This window comes from Lithobates pipiens, unplaced genomic scaffold (genome assembly GCF_037356315.1).
Source record: "Lithobates pipiens isolate NorthernLeopardFrog02 unplaced genomic scaffold, aLitPip1_a1.2 Scaffold_13, whole genome shotgun sequence".
NCBI lineage: Eukaryota > Metazoa > Chordata > Amphibia > Anura > Ranidae > Lithobates > Lithobates pipiens.
In genome coordinates this window covers 278,321,922-278,341,816 of record NW_027507718.1, presented here as the reverse complement: position 1 = coordinate 278,341,816, position 19,895 = coordinate 278,321,922, and positions in this window count along the sequence as shown.

Sequence of the window (19,895 nt, the reverse complement as noted above, 5' to 3'; positions counted from 1 at the left end):
TTCCTGGTCATTTTTTTTCTATATGCAACTGGTGCACATGATTATTTGACTGTATGAGTAAATTTGTATGCCGCTTACATGCCGCTCATCAGCTAATTTATTTTTTAGTCAGGGTTCCTGTGTCCAAGATAACAGTGTCAGGTGTGAATACAGTTTAAATGTTTTTCCTCTTTGACAATTAAGCTGATACAGTTAATTTGTGATTTTTTTCCTTTAGCTAGTATGTGGCTTCCTTTTGTGATAATACAGCTGTTGCCTCTGGATATCACTACATATACTTGTTTAGTCAGCCTCTTCATTAGCAGTAAGTTACTTTCAAGAGTAGTAATATACAGTACATCTTTAATAGATATTTTTCTGGTGGCTGAGATCATATACTGTATTGTCTATTAGCTATTGTAATTCTTTCTATTTTGTTTTTGGTTAAGGTGAGTAAAGAAATTTTTATTCTTGGTCATGTGGCTAGCACTGAAGTCAAGGCATCAGACAAAAAAGGATGAAACACTGACTTTGAAGCATATAGTACAATAATAAAATCTAGCTTTCTAAATTCTGCAGTTTGCCTTTAAGTTAACTGTCATTTTGCACACAAAACATTAATGGGTTTTACTCTATTGCTGATATTGTGGTCCTTGTTTCTTAGAGTGGATTCTGCCTTTGGAGCATATTTACTGTTTTTACATTCTGTTTTCCATTTATATTTCTCCAAAAGCTTGTCTTATTCCAGGGTACGCTCATCATCTGTGCATACATCAACAAATGTATTTTGTTCTGAGAGGTAACTTTTATATCTTCTTCTAAAGCTATATAAGTTCCATAATTTTTAAAGTACATATGCTATGTTATCAAGAGTACTGGGGCACCTGCCTTTACACGCACATGAACATTAATGGCATCCCAGTCTTAGTCCGTAGGGATCAATATTGAGTTGGCCCGCCCTTTGCAGCTATAACAGCTTCAGCTCTCCTGGGAAGGCTGTCCACAAGGTTTAGGAGTGTGTCTATGGGAATGTTTGATAATTCTTTCAGATGCACATTTGTGAGGTCAGGCAGAAATGTGAACACATACTAGCATATTATGGTAAACTTACCTTTTGAATGAAACCCTCTAGTGGCATGCTGTCACCACTGGCAGGGCTTCCATCTTCATTTGGTCTTCCTTCCAGGTTTGCGCACTCTGGTTGTTTGAATGGCTGGGCCTTGATGATGTCACCCTGCACATTAGTTACAGTGCTCTGAATTGATGGCATACTCAGTGTGCCCCCAATGCAAAGATCAGTGCGCATGTGCTGGTGATGTCACCGGCTGCTGAAATTGTGAATATGGCACAAGTTTAGGAGATAGTCATTGTACCTACTGGTAAGCATTATTATAAGCTTACCTGTAGGTACAAGTAAAAAAGCGGAGTTTACTACCATTTTAAATACAATGTATTGCTATGTTTTTGTCTTTTGCATACTTTCTATAGCTTCTCCCACATTTCTTTTGACGTTTCACACATACATCTGTGCACTATTTCATCATCTTCTATACTCACAGATATAGTTATATGCTGTTCTTTATTAACGCTGTGTATACCAAGTTATTTTGGTTTAGTATTAGTCTAGGTTAATTTCCGTATTATAGCCTAGTATTAACTTTATTAGTTTAATGCATTCAAGCTTATTCATTTCTCTGTTCATTGTTTTTGTGCATTGCATTTATCTTGCCCTGCAATAATATAATTACTTTACCTACCATCAAGTACCCTGTGGCTTGTTTCCTGTGTGCTAATATAAGGTGGTAGTATATCACAAAGGTAGGTTATATATGTGTGTGCAGCCTTCTATCATACAACCAGGTGTGTTAGAGGATATGGAGCAGTTTACAGAGTCATGGCAGAACACAGAATCCATCACACCAAGTGGCTCATGCAGGGGCAAGCGCTACATACACAAATAACAGGTCATTAACATTTGAAAGATCAGGAATCACCATCCTTTCCCACAGCTTGATTTTTGTCTGTTTGTGTACAATGGTGCAGCTTAACATAAGTATGTTTGTGACAGTGACCATTATCTGTATTTCTGTTCAAATTCTTCAAATGACATGGCCGTTGACTTCCTGATGGGTGCTGAGTTGTCAAACTGGACTTTAGATAAGGGCATAATCATACTATTTGTCCTGCATTGTTACATATGACACCACCACATTTAAAAGACATGCAAAACACATTGAGCAAGATCCTGGCTGAATTACTGCCCCACAGTGCTAATTTTAAGTCCAATGTTCCATGTATCAGCAAGGCTGCTTAGCAGACAAACTGTGCCTTAAACTGTTTATCTTGAGTGTTCATTGACTGTGGAGATGTTCTTTACTTGCAAGAAATAAATCCATTTGCCTCAAGATAACAGACTCATTCTTTCTTTAGCTCCTGTTTGAAAGCTTCCCCTATACTTCTTAGCATACAGATATTAAAGTTGAGTTAAAGTGTAACTCCAGCTAAAACCCTTTTTGGATAGAATAGGGAAGGGTTAGAAGTTGAGTTTGTCAGGATTTTATTGTTGTTTGTGGCATAACTGGAAAAAAAATGCTGCATGGAAAGAAAGTGAGGAAAAAAAGAGGATCACAGACAACAATGAAAAGCCATAGGGAACTCTAACCTTTCTCAGCTTTAATACAAAAGAGTCAAACAGAAAAGGAAAAAATGGCGCAAGAACCAACCAAACAATATATCAATAATAGCAGCAGTTTAGATAGGATAATAAAAAAATGTATAATAATAATGCTACTAAAACAATAATAGATAATAATAATCCCAGCAATAGATGAAAGGGTCATTTCTTTGCACCAGCGGCAGCTCCCTTGGGAGTTGAAGCAAACTCTGGAAAATAGATAAAGGAAGAACAAGGTGTGCCAAACTAAGTGCAGCATGTGGTGAACAATTTATTTAAAAGTAAAACAAAGCCTAATGACTACTCGCATAATGTTAGTGAGAATCAGGCAAATAAAGTATAATAGTAGTAACATCAGTAGAGGCGCCCTAGCGGCATCCTGGTAAACTGCCAAGGATAGGACTGCAAAGCGGCCTGGATGACCAGCTTGATGACGCAGCTGGACAAGTTATGTTCTTGGAGATGGCTGGAACCCGGAACAGGAAGAGTGTACCAGCATGGAACGCAAACATGATGAAGTCCGTGAACCCGGAAGTGAAGTATGACGTGTCAGATGACACCTTTTAAAGCTTACCCTTTTTCCTCATATCTGCTAGGACGCCTCTAAAGATGTTACCCGCACTGTACAGTGACCATGGACCCTACTACTGCTATCACTTTATTCACCTGATTCTCACTAACATTATGCCATTTGGCTTTGTTTTACTTTTTAATAAATTGTTCACCACATGCTGCACTTAGTTTGACACACCTTGTTCTTCCTTTAATACAAAAGAGTGTTCTTATTGCTGTCTGTGCCCCTCTTAGAGATTTAAACTCCTTACATGTCCTGGAAACATATTGTGACCAAAAGTCCACAAGTCTAATTAGGTTTTATGTTACCTCTTTGTAGCTTTGAGGGTACTAAAAACATTTTGTTAAACACTGAACGAACTGCGGAAATATCTGCTCAAAACAGATCTGCATGTTTCACCATCTCAGGTAATGTAGTAGCTAAGTCTCTACTTACATACGTGAAAGACACAATTAATTTCCTTTAGATCATTGACAACTTGACAATTCCAGAGAATGCCTATCTTGTGCCAATTGATGTGAAAGCTTTGTATAGCTCCATTCCTCATGACAAGGGAATGTCAGCTGTAATTTATCATTTATCAAAGAGGAGATGGGGATTGGGGCTACAATGAGTTCATCCTGTCTCTTTTGGTTTATATTCCACACCATAACGTTTTTAGTTTTAATGACTCCCACTACCTCCAGGTGCAGGGGATAGCAATGGGGACTTGATGTGCCCCATTGTATGCCAACCTGTACCCGGGGGAGTGGGAGAATATGTTTCTCACTGACGAGGCCTTGTCGATATATACTGACCATTTTTTGATTTGGTTTAGATATATCGACAACGTGTTTGCCGTGTGGTATGGCCCTCTGGAATTGTTGTCTCTGTGTCTGGAAAGAATGAACAGAAATTAATTTAATTTGACATTTACCTTGTCTTCCAGTGCCAGCAAAATCTCCTTCCTTGATATTGAGATATCAAGCAGCGATGATGGCACCCTCTGGAGCAGTCTGTACTGAAAGGCCACGTCTGGCAATACTATATTGCATGCCTCAAGCTTTCATCCACAGACTTAAGTGAGATCTATACCTTACAGTCAGTACCTCAGAGTAAGATGCAACTATACTAATGATGACACCTTTATAGCAGAGGCGGGCAAATTGTGGGACAGACTGCTCCTATTCCCATACATCGCTTAAACAAGCTTTCAGGCACGCCACCTCACACACTAGGCATGATCTTCTGTATTCTCACAAATCCCCAAGTCAAGATAATCATTTGAAAATTATCAATAAATATTGAAACCAGCATGTCGAGATCAGGAAAATTATTTCCAAATCTTGGCATGTTTTAACAATGGATCCTTCTCTGGGTCATTTGATTCCAGAGGCTCCCCTCATTACTTTTAGGAGAGCAACCTCCATTGCCTCCAAATTAGTGAAAAGTGAGTTTAAAGATGACCTGGATGTTAAACACTGCAAATACAGAGGTACTTATATGTTGGCTCTTGTGGCTACTGCAAGTACATGTATACCAACAAAAAAACAATCCTACCGGATGGCAGAATTTTTAAACCTAGACATTTTGCGAACTGTAGGACATTTGGGGTGGTCTATATGCTAAGATGCGACTGTGGCTGCTTTTATGTCAGCAAGACGAAGCTTGAATTTTGGAAACAAGCTTACCGACATATAAAAAGCATGCAGACATGTAATTCTGATTTACCCCTGGGAAGACATACCACTATTTTCCACCAGGGCAAATTTCCCAAGATCAAATTTCTGATCTTAGACTATATCCACCCCAATCCCACAGGATGAGACTGGAACAAGAGTCTCCTCCAGCTTGAGTAGCACTGGATTTACACCTTGAGGGCCACACATCCACTTAATGAGGCGGTCTGCTTCAAGCCCTTTCTTGAAGGGTTCACCTCAGGAGGGGAGAAGTAGCCATATATCTGGCCCTGTCATTGCAGATTGACAGTGGAATTCATATAACATCTTTCTCTGTTTTCTCTTGTTCCCTTGACTGTATAGGCCTTGAAATATTTAACAACTTCTCTCCTCTGATCTTTGAGCTGTGATTTATTTGTATTAAAATTGTTTGTTATTTTTTGCTCAATCCCTGCATATGTGTTTTTCTTGCTGGTCTCTTGATGTAAACACTGTCGCAGGCAGTCTCGACCGTCCTGGCCATGATTCACTTTGGCTACTGGTATATGCTTATATTGTTTTTGAATTTCAGGCTATTTTGCCACCTTGCTTCATTGCTTGTAGCCTTACACAAAATATCCTTTCTCACACTATCCAAATTCCTCCTTTTCCTTAATTTCTAAATGTACCCTCATTAATTATTTATTTCCCTTACAATTTAATGTGGCATAATCACGTATGCCTGGCACGGCAAAGATGCTGTCCTCAGAGCACTTAATGGTAGTGCCATGCTTTGTCATCTACATTTGCCACTCCCATCTGTTTCCAGGGTGACCGCTCTGTGTCCTCCTGTAAACACTTCCGACTTAATTTAGTCCTGATCACAACAGTGACTTTTTCTTATTGGATCACTTTATAGCATCTCCTGATCTTTTTGTCCTCCTGAGCCTGGCTGCCGGTGTTTGTTGTGACCTCACATGTTAGGCACATCTGGCCAAAGTGCAGCCTTGTGTTCATCATGGATGAATGTTCATATTTTTTTTTCTTTTTCATCCTCTTCATTTCACTTTTTTTCATTATATTATGTGCTTCTTCCCAGGAATCTCGTTTTGTAGGCCCCAGTATGCGTGGCTTTGCTACAACCAGGGACAACCCTAACCCCCCCCTCCCCCTATTAACCTGGGTTACAGTCCCTATATCTCTCTATTACCAATATATGCTTTGGGTTGGAGACACCTCCATTATAGAGGTTTACTGCAAGCAGCTATAGTGTGGGCAGGTCGGCCGGAGTGGAGACTCCATGTAAAAGTGTCCTTCTTTTAAAATGAACGTGGATTTCCTCATGTATATGCAACTCTACAATATGTAAGTCACCAGCATTTATGGCCTTTCCATGTTTGTGTATCATTGGATGGATGCACCATTGCACCATTTATTGTTGACTATTTGTATTTTAATGTTATAGATTATATATATATATATATATATATATATATATATATATATATATATATATATATATATATATATATATATTCTGTTAACCCCGAAATGCTTTGGGTATAGGATTCTGTATTTCTATTTTGCATATCCTGATTTCTCAATATTCATGACCATGTTCAATACTTTATGTATTTTTCTTTAAAAAAATGTTTTATTGCCTTTTGGTAGTGCCTTTAAAATCCCACCCTAAGGGTTCTCTTTCTCTTTGTTCTTCATGGGATGTGGCACACTTTGAAATCTCAAATATCAGAATTCTTTTTAATTTAGATAAGTCTCTCCAGGCATCAAGTTAGTCCTGGAATATGTCAGTGCACAAACAAGGTCCATAAAGACATGGATGAGCGAGTTTGAGGTGAAGGAAATTGACTGGCCTGCACAAAGTCCTGACCTCAACCCGATAGAACACCTTAGAGCAGAGACCCTGAGCCAGGCTTTCTTGTCTATATCAGTGCCTGACTTCACAAATACGTTTCTGGAAGAATGGTCAAATATTCACATAGACACACTCCCAGGGCTCAAGTCCTGCGGGAACGCATGGGAACGGAGTTCCTATACTTTTTCCACAACAGGAACTCAGTTCCCATTAGCAGCCATGTCCTGAAAGACTTTGAAGCATGCGAGCTGTGTGGCAGGTGCTACACCAGCAGCTGCCGATACAGCTTGCAATAGTAAGTGCCGCACACCTGACCATTCAGGCATTGCCAGTAGGGGGCCCCATGACAGCTTCCGCTTCAATCTACCTGTCAATCACTGCTAGCTGACGGGTAGATCAGGTCTAGGTCTAGCTGACAGGTAGATCAGCTATTCTGCTCACAGGACATGCAGGGAGAGAGGTGAGCTGAGAAAGGAACATCAGTTTGGGGTGGTAAGCTGAGCAAAGTTTAATGCCAGGAGGGAAGTTTATGTGGAAATGTGAAGGGTTGGAATAGCAGCGAGTGTGTGTTGGAGCCCTGCAGAGTTTGCAGCCCCCCAAGCTAACATACATCTCCTAAGCAGGAACACATCACTATCTCCCCAAGCATTCTGTCCAGATAACGTGCAGTTAATTTATGACCTTTCCGTTTAACCCTGTGTTATCCAAATTCTGTTCAATGAAAAGTGTATACTCACCACATAAATACTGTATATACAAAATAAAATTTCCCAATAAAGATCAGAATATGATGTTCACATTTGCATGGAAGCACAATTGAAAGAATGCTGATTATTCAGATAATTACCGTATTTATGTTTGAGGATTCGTTTTTTTATGTACTAAAAGTTAAGCTTCATACACACAATACGAAAATTGAATGAAAAATACCACTGTTGAAGCGTTCGTGCATATGAGCATATTTTTTTTTTTTTTTTGGTGGGGGAGTGGATCTTGGGTGGGAGTTCCCACACTTTTTTCCCCAGGACTTGACCCCTGCATACTCCTAAACCTTGTGGACAGCCTTCTCAGAAGAGTTGAAGCTGTTATAGATGAAAAGGGTGGGCCAACTCAATACTGAACCCTAAGGACTAAAACTGGAATGCCATTAAAATTCAAGTGTGTGTAAAGGCAGGCATCCCAATACTTTTGGTAATATAATGTATAACTGAGTAAGAAAGATGGCTTAAAATTTGTTTCCTTAGTGCTCTATCATGTATAATGCACTTTTCAGACACGGACAGTTTACACTTAAAGGGGTAATGTGATTTCCACCAAACATTCACTGGTGGTGAATCAGTCTCTGTCATTAAAACACATGTACCAGGAAGATTCACCTGCAAAGAATGTTCAGTAAATGTTGAATGAACTGCTTAAAAAAAAAGATCCAAAGTGTATGTTAACCCAAAGGATGAACGTAATCTTATTTGCTCCCCTTTAGTCTGATAAATATACCAGTAATAGTGTTTTCCCTGATGATCTTGCCAGAAATTTTGTGAGCCACTAACTTCCTTTGACTGTTATCATTTAGAATTTTTCCCAGAATACTCTGTGGACTAGAGAACACCCCCTCACTATGGTATAGAGAAGAGGGGACAGGAGAAGTGTTCTGTAGTCCTAATATTTATGCCGCGTACAGAAAATCGGACATTCCGACAACAAAATCCTGGATTTATTTCCGACGGATGTTGGCTCAAACTTGTCTTGCATACACACGGTCGTACAAATGTTGTCGAAAATGCTGAACATCAAGAACGTGGTGACGTACAACATGTACGACGAGCCGCGAAAAATTAAGTTCAATAGGCAGTGTGGCTCTTCTGCTTGATTCCGAGCATGCGTGGAACTTTGTGCATTGGAATTGTGTACACACGATCGGAATTTACGACAACGGATTTTGTTTTCTGAAAATTTGAGAACCAGCTTTCAAATTTTGTTTGTCGTAAATTCTGAAAAAAATGACCGATGGAGCCTACACAAGGTCAGAGTTTCTGACAACAAGCTCACATCGAACATTTGCTGTCGGAAATTCCGACCGTGTGTATGCGGTATTAGTGTTACTTCTAGGATAACAATCATGCTGCTTCATAGATACAGTACACTGAGTGAGCATTGCCATCCCAGGACTGTAATGCCCCGTACACACGATCGGAAATTCCGCCAGCAAAAGTCCGATGAGAGCTTTTGGTCGGAAAATGCGATCGTGTGTATGCTCCATCGGACTTTTGCTGGCGGAATGACGGCCAGCAAAAGATTGAGAGCATGTTCTCAATTTTTCGGTTGGAAAAAGTTTTGATCGGAAATTCCAATCATCTGTACAATATCCGACGTGCAAAATTCCTATGCATGATCGGAAGCATTGAACTTAATTTTCTCGCCTCGTCGTAGTGTTGTATGTCACCGCATTCTTGACGGTCGAAAGGTCCGAGAACTTTTGTGTGACTGTGTGTACGCAAGCCAAGCTTGAGCAGAATTCTGTCGGAAAAACCATCCAAGTTTTTTCCGACGGAAAATCCACTCGTGTGTACGGGGCATTAATGTGCTACTGGCAGGATTACCAGTTGAAAATAAAGGGAAAAAGCCTGAAATAATGAAAATGATGCAGCCACTACAAATAAGAACTGGTACACTGCATTATATTACATTTCTGTTCTTGAGTTTAGATACACTTGAAATTATATTTTATTCCCTTGGCATTGTGAGAGATGAACATATGGACAGAATCATGCTCTTTATATTTCATTTAATCATAACTGGTGAGAGTGTGCAGGGAATGCACCTGTAATTAAAAAAAAAAGTAAGTCACAAAACAATCAAGGAAGGGGCCCCCCTGGGGTCTCGTCCTAATGTAATCCCAGGCTGGTGTCTAGTGTGAGCATAAGCAACTCTCGAACAGTAAACTTGTCATTCTTTCTAAGCAAGATTGCTATCTAACAAAGCAAATTCAATTCTCAGAAATTAAGGATTACATTTCAAGTTGTTGAAGTACAGGAGTTTGAAACAGAGAAAATAAAGACCAATAAAGACCAAAGTAAGCTAGAAAGAGAAAATGTATGATAGGGAAATATGGGAGTAAAAACAAATTTGAAAAAAAAAACCCTGAAGAATTAGGGTTTATTGCTCCTTAACAACTAATTGAATGCTTTGCATAAGGATCAGTAGTCTATCGATGTTGGTAACCAGACAAAACAAAATCTTTAACGCTAGTTAAACCGGGGGTCGGCAAGCCATTGATGGTGATCTACTAGTCCGCCACGAGCAGCCAACAGGTAGTTTGGGAACACATCCCTGAATTTCCGGTCCTCCACCCATGCCCTGCCCCTCACTGTACAGCAGAGAAGGGGACATATCACAGTGCTGGATGGAGGACAGGAGCTGCCAGAGTTAACTGTTAGGTTGCTAGGAAGCTGGGCGGTCCTAGCAGCCAATCACCATCTTTTTCATGTGAAAAGTTATCTCTGGCAGGTCCCGCCCTCCATCCAGCACTGTGACACCTTTCACTCTCTGCTCTGCTGCACAGTGTACACCAGTCCAAGGTAGGACAGTGCTACCAACACTATGTGTGTGTGTGAGGGGGTAATGGGGGAGACAGAGGAAACTACGGGGGGAGGGGGACAGATGACACTGGTTTTATGTGGGGCACATGGCACAGCTATAGGGGGGCGGAGGACACTACAGGGAGGGGTGATGTGAAGGGGGACAGAAAGTACAGGGGACTGCTATGGGGAGGCACAGGATATTACCGTAGAGAGTAATGTGATGTAAAGGGGACAAAGGGGCAGTGGACACTACAGTTGGGGGGAGTGATGGGGTGATATGAATGGGGACAGAGGACACCACTTTGGGGTACACAGGACACTGCTATAGGGGGAGGGGCAGGAAGAGGACACTACAGTGGGGGGGGTGATGTGAATGGGGGCATTTGATACTGCTTTAGGGGCGGTAAATGACACTGAGGGGGCGCAGAGGACACTACATGGAGGGTTGCAAAGGGGGCCAGAGGATACTACGGCGGGGGTTATGTGAATGGTGCACAGGACCCTGTTATGAGGGGGCAGTAGAGGGGGTGATGTGGAGGGGCAGAAAACACTGCCATGAGTGGGGGGGGGCAGAGCATAGAGCACACTACAGTGGGGGGGTTATGTAACAGGGAGCAGGACACTGGTATGGAAAATACTACAGTATAGGGGGACAGGAGACACTACTGTGGGGGGGGGGGGGTGATGTGAAGGGGAGCAGAGAACACTACTCTGGGTGTAGGGGGGGCACACTATGCTGTATTTTTATTGAGGGCTTGCGGGATTGATAGTTTTATTCTATTAAAGCCCCCCCTACACCCCCCCCCATCTTTGATTCTTTTATTTCCTATATGTTGTCCAGGTAGATCTCAACCTCTGAAAGGTTGCCTACCCCTGGGTTAAACCATTATAGCATAGCTCACAAAATAAACAGTTTTTAGAATGTGTTACCATATATTATTGTATATTTGCTCTCTCCAGCTGCTAGAATAAGTATAACTAGTAGAGTATTCAGACTGTAAACATAATATGGGCCCTCATGTTTCAAAGAGTGGAAAATTCTTAAAGTGGTACCCACTCCCACTTGGACAACCTAGGCGATCAAAGCAGAGATTCTCCTCTCCCCCTCAATCCCTGCAATCTTCTGTAACATGTCACAGGTCCCAGAAGATTGCCCGACCATTCAGGAGGGGCAGCAAAACTCACGTATGAGCAGTACAGACCTGGCTGTAAAGCCGCAAGCTGTTACAGCCAGGTACCCACAGTTGTAATGCCGGCACCGGCGAGAGGAGAGGGAGAGAATCGATTGCTCGGGTGGCCACATCGCTGGATCCTGGGACAGGTGAGTGTGTGTTTATTAAAAGTCAGCAGCTACACTTTTTCTTGCTGCTGACTTTTAATAAACACAAAAATTACTTGAACGTTGCTTTAACACGTCAGACTTTTGTCAAATGAAGGAAAAAAATATAAATTCTTCTTTTTATGATGGTTGTATCAGATGGCACAGTCTAGCAGTTTTGACAGGAGAAATAGTTTTGAGGGGGAAATCCCTAACCTACCAATACCATGACTTATTTTTTATACCATGTGTTTTATTAATCGCAAATTCAGTAATTTCATCCCTGTCCAAATGGAAAGTTTCATAGGTAAGACTTCAGGAAACATTATTATTTATGAACCTGATTGTCCTAATTTTGAGTGAAATGCACACAAAGAATAAGTGTTTATTTTTCATACATCACGGGACACAGAGCACCACAGTAATAACTGTATGGGTTATACCCCCCCAGTCGGCCGCTCTTACCTATCATTAACCTAGTATCACTCCACTATCATTCCATAGCGCAATCTCACCCTTTCGTTTCTGTATGGGTTATACACCACCTTCTGGTGATGGACACTGGCGTAATTACAGACAGGAAGTCCCCCTCCCTATATAAGCCCTCCCACACAGGGAGTACCTCCGTTTTTTCGCCAGTGTCTAAGGCAGTGATGGCGAACCTTGGCACCCCTGATGTTTTGGAACTACATTTCCCATGATGCTCAAGGACTCTGCAGTGTGGTGGAGCATCATGGGAAATGTAGTTCCAAAACATCTGGAGTGCCAAGGTTCGCCATCACTGGTCTAAGGTGTTGGTCACGGTTAAAGTCTGTGCTAAAGAAGCTCCCTGGAAAGGGATCAAGGAGCTGCACAATCGGATCCATTCAAGGGCCACAATCAAAGGCTAAGGTGACTGATACTCGAGCCTTGGTACGGAAGAACAAGGTGATCAGAGCGATCACATTGTAAACGGCCGATGGGTGCACCAAGATGGCCGCCGCTCCTGAGCTAGGCCAAAGCCGAGGCCTTTCCTAAGGCCGAGGCTGCAGAGAGCTCTGCGGAACGCAGTGTGTGTGATCCGAACAGGGTTACTCGTTCGGATCACGGATTGGTGACGATCCGTTGCACCCCTAGAAGATAGTGACGACCGATGCCAGCTGCTGGGGAGCAGTCTTGGAAAAAGACACTGTCCAGGGGAAATGGTTGGATTCCGAAAGGTTCATAACCATCAACATTCTAGAAATTTGGGTGGCACGCCAGGCCCTGAAGGTCTGGACAGACAGGCTACGAAACTGTCCTGTCCGGCAATGCCACGGCAGTAGCCTATATCAATCAGGAAGGCGGTACCAGGAGCCGTACTGCCCAGAGAGAGTTAAACCATATTCTATCTTGGGCAGAAGAGCATGTGCCCTGCCTATCTGCAGTGTTTATCCCAGGAGTGGAAAATTGACAGGCAGACTTCTTAAGTCGCCAAAAGTTGCTCCCAGAAGAATTATCTCTGCACCCCGACATCTTTCGGGCCATATGCCAAAGGTGGGGCACCCCAAATGTAGACCTGTTGGTGTCCAGGCTCAACAAAAAGTTGGACAATTTTTTGTCAAGGACAAGGGATCCACTGGCTTGCGGAACAGATGCCTTGGTAACTCGTTGGGATCTGTTTTCTCTGATCTATGTGTTTCCTCTAGTTCACTTGCTCTCCTACGCAGATTAAAATGGGAACAGAAATTTGTAATCCTAGTGGCTCCAATTTGGCCCAGGAGATCCTGGTATGCGGAAATAGTGAGGATGGCAGTAGGGGAGCCTTGAACTTTCCTGTACCGCCCAGATTTGCTTTTGCAAGGGCCAGTGTTTCATCCTGCCTTACAAACTCTAAATTTGATGGTTTGGCTGTTGAAACCCTCGTGCTAGAGCGTCGTGGGCTTTCAAGTCCAGTAATAACTACCCTGATTAATGCAAGAAAACCAGCCTCTAGAGTTATCTACTATAAGGTCTGGAAGGCCTACATCTTCTGGTATGAGAATAGAGGTTGGCACCCTCGGAAGTATGTCATAAGTAGAATTCTATCCGTTCTGTAATCAGGATTAGAGATGAAATTAGTCACGAGTACTATCAAGGGTCAAGTCTCAGCTTTGTCAGTTTTTTTCCAAAAACCTCTTGCTTCTCATTCTTTAGTTTGGGCCTTTATTCAGGGAGTATCACGTACAAATCCTCTGGTCAGATCACCTTTGTGTCCATGGGATTTAAACCTGGTATTGTCAGCCCTTCAGGAACCTCCTTTTGAACTCCAATATGTAATACTTCATGTGAACCAGGATATTTCTCTACCTTCGTTTTTTTCCAGAACCACGTTCCTTAGAGGAAAAGTTACTACACTCCCTTGACATAGTAAGAGCGGTTAAATTCTGGAAGCAACAGCTCAGATACGGGAAACTGATGCTTTTTTTATGCTACCAGAAGGTTCCAGAAAAGGGCAAGCATCATCAAAATCAACTATTTCTAGGGGGATCCGTCAGGTCATTATTCAGGCCTATGATTTAACCACATGCGGACCGGGCCATAGCCGAAAAGATGGCTTATTCTGGGTGGATGTCCGTGGGATGTCCTCACAGAATCTTGCCCAGATTCCTCCCTCCCCTCTGTGTACCCATCGGTACAGGGAGAGGGGAGAGGGGGAGGGATGGCAGCAACATTGTGGGCTGGATGTGTAGTGCCCACAGCGCTGCTCAGTGACAATACTCTGCAACACTGTGCAATACTCTGCCAATACTCTGCAACACTGTGCAATACTCTTCCAATACTGTGCAATACTCTGCCAATACTCTGCAACACTGTGCAATACTCTGTCAATACTGTGCAATACTCTGGCAATATTCTGAAACACCGTGCAACACTCTGCCAATACTGTGCAATACTGCAATACTCTGCAATACTTGCCAATACTCGCCAATACTCTGCCAATACTCGCCAATACTCTGCAACACTGTGCAATACTCTGCCAATACTGTGCAATACTGCAATACTCCGCAATACTTGCCAATACTCACCAATACTCTGCAATACATTTTAACAGACACAACAAATTTATTTATTTATTTTTAACAAATTTTCTGTCTTTTTTGATTCATAGCTCAAAAAAATTAAACACCCAGCAGTGATTAAACACCACCAAAAGAAAGCTCTATTTGTGTGAAAAAAGGGCAAACATTTCATATGGGTACAGTGTTGCATGACTGAGTAATTGTCATTAAAAATGTGAGAGCACTGAAAGCTGAAAATTGGTCTGGTTAGGAAGGGGGTTTAAGTGCCCAGTGGCCCAGTGGTCAAGTGGTTAAAATTCTGCCTTTTCATCCTAGGGCACACTCTACCAGGGCAGTTAGTGCTTCTTGGGCAGTTCATCAACAAGCCTCCATGGCTCAGGTTTGTAGGCTGCAACATGGACATCAGTGCATACATTCACGAGATTCTACCAGGTGGATGTAAGTCAACAAGAGGATGCCGCCTTTGGGCGCAGTGTTCTGCAGGCAGCAGTATAGGTCCTCATGTCTGACTGTGGTCTGCATTGTTTTTTTGTGTCTCCCTCCCCTCAGATGGCATTGCTTTGGGACATCCCATACAGTTATTACTGTGGTGCTCTGTGTCCCGTGAAGTACGAAAAAGAAAATAGGATTGTTATAACAGCTTACCTGTAAAATCCTTTTCTTGGAAGTACATCACGGGACACAGTGGTCCCTCCCCTCTTTTTTGGGATATAGATTGCTTTGCTACAAATCTGAGGTACTTCCTGTGTGGGAGGGGTTATATAGGGAGGGGGACTTCCTGTCTGTAATTATGCCAGTGTCCATCACCTGAAGGTGGCGTATAACCCATACAGTTATTACTGCGGTGCTCTGTGTCCCATGATGTACTTCCAAGAAAAGGATTTTACAGGTAAGCTGTTATAGAAATCCTATTTTTAGGTCTCAGGATCCTATAAATTTTGACTTGTCAGAATTTTGGTGCAGGTAGGTCTGGTATGTAATAGAGAGGTTGCATTAAGTTGGTAATAAACTAATGGTCACCACAAAATTGTAGGCTATTGTGAAAGTTTTCTATATATTTTTTGCAGGGTACAGTCTGTTGTAAAGAACCTTGATAGGTCTGACTTATAGGCTAATGGCAGCCCCTTGGTTCTCATGAGAGAACCAAGGGGCTGCCATTGGCCTATCTTTCTGAACACGCTAGTTTCCTTGTTTTCATACTGACTCTTGCTTCAAAACTTTGAATCCATGGGCCAAAACAATCATGCAGATTAGGATTTATGACTTTCCTAATCTGTATACTTGTTCTGGGTCAGTGACTCAAAAAAAGTATTGAAGCAATTGGGTCAGCATAACAGAGAGGCAACCAACATTTTCAGAAGAAGATCAGCATGCAGGCCACATATTTCTATGACATTTACTAAATATCATTGTCTGCCCAAGTGCATTAAGCATGAAGTCCTCTGGCCCACACAAAGAACTGACTTGCTCTCCCAGCACTAAAATTTCAGCTATGACCTCCTTAGTGGTTCAGGAATCTACAGTACTAATTTGTTTCGTATTGTTATTTTACAAATTCAGCAAGACCACCTTATTTTAATGTTGTGTAGGTTGCTTGTAGGTCTACAGAGGAAAAGGCCATGGTGAATCACATGCTGGATTCCTGAATCACTTATTTGTAAACCATTCATTGGGAACCTTCTGTACGGGAAGAAAAATCTCTGCCATCATTAGGGAACAAAGTCCCACTTAATGATCCACAGTCCAGTTTGTCTGTGGGAATACAACATTTTATCATGTTACAACCAATAACGTAAATGTATTTTATTGGATTTTTATGTAATAGAACAACACAAATTGGCACATAATTGTGAAGTGGAAGGAAAATGATAAATGGTTTTCAAAATGTTTTACTATAAAATATGTGAAAAGTGTGGCGTGCATTTGTATTCAGCACCCTTTAATCTGATACCCCCAACTAAAATCTAGTGGAACCAAATGCCTTCAGAAGTCACCTAATTAGTAAATAGAGTCCACCTGTGTGTAACTTAATCTCAGCTGTTCTGTAAAGCCATTAGAGGTTTGTTGGAGAACCTTAGTGAACAGACAGCATCATAGTTACATAGTTACATAGTAGGCGAGGTTGATAAAAGAGAAGTCTTTTACAAAAGACGAAAAAAAAGCCCAAATCCAGTCTAACCTATGTGTGTCATTATATGTCAGTATTACCTTGTATATCCCTGTATGTTGTGGTCATTCAGGTGCTTATCTAATAGTTTCTTGAAACTATTGATGCTCCCTGCTTAGACCACCGCCTGTGAAAGGGAATTCCACATCCTTGCCGCTCTAATGCCCCATACACACGGTCGGAGATTCCAATGGAAAAAGTCAGATCGGATTATGTTGTTGGAAATTCCGATCGTGTGTGGGCTCTATCGGACTTTTTCTGTTGGAATTTCCGACAGAAAAAGTTTGAGAGCTGGATCTAAAATTTTCCGACAACAAAATCCAATCAGAATTTTTCCAATCGTGTGTAGAGAATTCCGACGTACAAAGTGCCACGCATGCTCAGAAAAAATTTGGAGGCTAAAGCTATTGGCTTCTGGCCTCTTCATAGTCCCATCGTACATTTTGGATGTCACCTCGTTCCGAACGATCTGATTTTCCGACAACTTTGTGTATGCAAGACAAGTTTCAGCCAGCCGGATTTTGTAGTCAGAATGTCTGACCGTTTGTATGGGGCATTACAGTAAAGAACCCTCTACATAGTTTAAGGTTAAACCTCTTTTAATCATGAAGGACAAGCAACACACCTGACATGTGAGGGATAAGTTGTGGAGAAGTTTAAAGCAGGGTTAGGATAAAATAAAATATCCCAAGCTTTGAACATCTAACAGAGCACTGTTCAATCTATCACCTGAAAACAGAAAGAGTATGGAACAACTGAAAACCTAACAAGACATGACCGTCCACCTAAAGTGACAGGCCAGGCAAGGAGAGCATTAATCACAGAAGCAGCCAAGAGGCCCATGGTAACTCTGGAGGAGCTGCAGAGATCTACAGCTCAGGTGGGAGAATCTGTCCAGAGGACAACCATTAGTCATGCATTCCACAAATCTGGCTTTTATGGAAGAGTGGCAAGAAGAAAGCCATTGTTGAAAGAAAGCCATAAGAAGTCCCATTTGCAGTTTGCGAGAAGTCATGTGGGGGACACAGTAAACATGTGGAAGAAGGTGTTATGGTCAGATGAGAACAAAATGTAACTTTTTGGCCTAAAAGTAAAACGCTATGTGTGGCGAACAACTAACACTGCACACCATTCTGAACACATCGGTCCCACTGAAACATGGTGGTGGCAGCATAATGTTGTTGGGATGCTTTTCTTCAGCAGGGACAGGGAAGCTGGTCAGAGTTGATGGGAATATGTAAGGAGCCAAATACAGGGCAATCTTAGAAGAAAACCTGTTAGAGTCTGCTAAAGACTTGAGACTGGGCTGGAGGTTCACCTTCCAGCAGGACAAAGACCCTAAACATACAGCTAGAGCTACAATGGAATGGTTTAGATCAAAGCATATTCATGTGTTAGAATAACCCAGTCAAAGTCCAGACCTAAATCCAATTGAGAATCTGTGGCAAGACTTGAAAATTGCTATTCACAGAAGCTCTCCATCCAATCTGACAGAGCTTGAGCTATTTTGCAATGAAGAATGGGCACAAATGGGGGAGGGGGGGGTGGATACAAATGCACATCACACTTTTCACATATTTATTTGTAAAGAATTTTGAACACCATTTATTATTTTCCTTCCACTTCACAATTACGTGCCACTTTGTGTTAGTCTACCACATAAAATCCCAATAAAATACATTTACGTTTTTGGTTGTAACATGACAAAATGTGGAACATTGCAAGGGGTATGAATACTTTTTCAAGGCACTGTATAGAAAATGAATTCTGTAACACCAATGGCATCACATAATATTCCTTGAGCACCAAAACCTCAAGCTTTACTTGCCAGACTACTGGCATCTGTGAACATCCACTTTAAAGTGGCAATATATTTTACACATAAGTTTGTAATATCATTTTGTTGTATTATTTGAGTTGCATTCTTCAATGCTTATTTGTAACAGAGGTATCTCCTTATCATATGCCATAACCCTCTACTTCATCCTTTCCCATTTTACTCTCCAAACATACTTGTAGGATTTTATTTGCAGTTTAGGTTTTAGGACAGTGTGTGGGGGTGCTTAGGTGTAAAATGGGGCTGAGATCTGCTTTAATAGATTATTAGCTTTATCAGTTATATTTTAGGTTAGTAAAATGTATGCAGGTTTAACTGGGCATATCAAGACTGTTTGTTGTGCTTTGCTCTAGTCTGTCATAAAATATGTGTGCTAGAAAAATGGTATTGGAAACACAGGGTCTATTCACACCTAGGCATTATTCTTTGATGCATGTCCATTTCAGTCAGTGGAAATATATCAAAATACACATGTTAAGATACACATTATGCATGCCAAGACACACATCAACACATTACAATGTGCGGCAACCCATTATGACATATGTTGAAACATGTTGATACCTTGACACGCTATAAGAATTAATTAACAGTCCTATTGGTGGGTAGCCATGTTCATTCACCATGGTCCCATTGTATTTTGGAATGAAGCCATCATCTCTTGCTTGCTTCCAAGATGGACAATGGACAATAGCATTTGCAGTGTGCACAGAGCAGTGCATATGTCCTCAACGAACGTCCACTGCTTGTTCGAAACGAATAGTAGAGAGGAGAAGAGGCGTAAAAACTGTTCAAAATGATTTTCTGAAAATTAGATTGCACTGCCATTAAGTAGTTTATGTGCACTGATTATTTCTGATGTATAAGGATAGCATTTAGTATCACTTTAAGGGCTGACTCACTACACCCTGTTTATTCAATTACACATGATGCACATACACTGGTATGCATTTTATATTGAGCAGCCATGCAATTTTAACATGCATTGTGGTGATTTTTTTCCCCTTTCAATAGTTTTTATTTCAAAATGTAATAGAATGCAAGAATTCAAAGAGTATCATGCCTCGGTTGATGCACTATGGTGCGAAACATGTCGGGTACATAGCCTGTTGGCCAGATATACCACGTTTTTTATGAATTACTTTGCCTATGCATAATCTTATGTGATGGCTTGTACCTTTTATTATTATTATTATCGATTTATATAGCGCCAACAGTTTACGCAGCGCTTTACA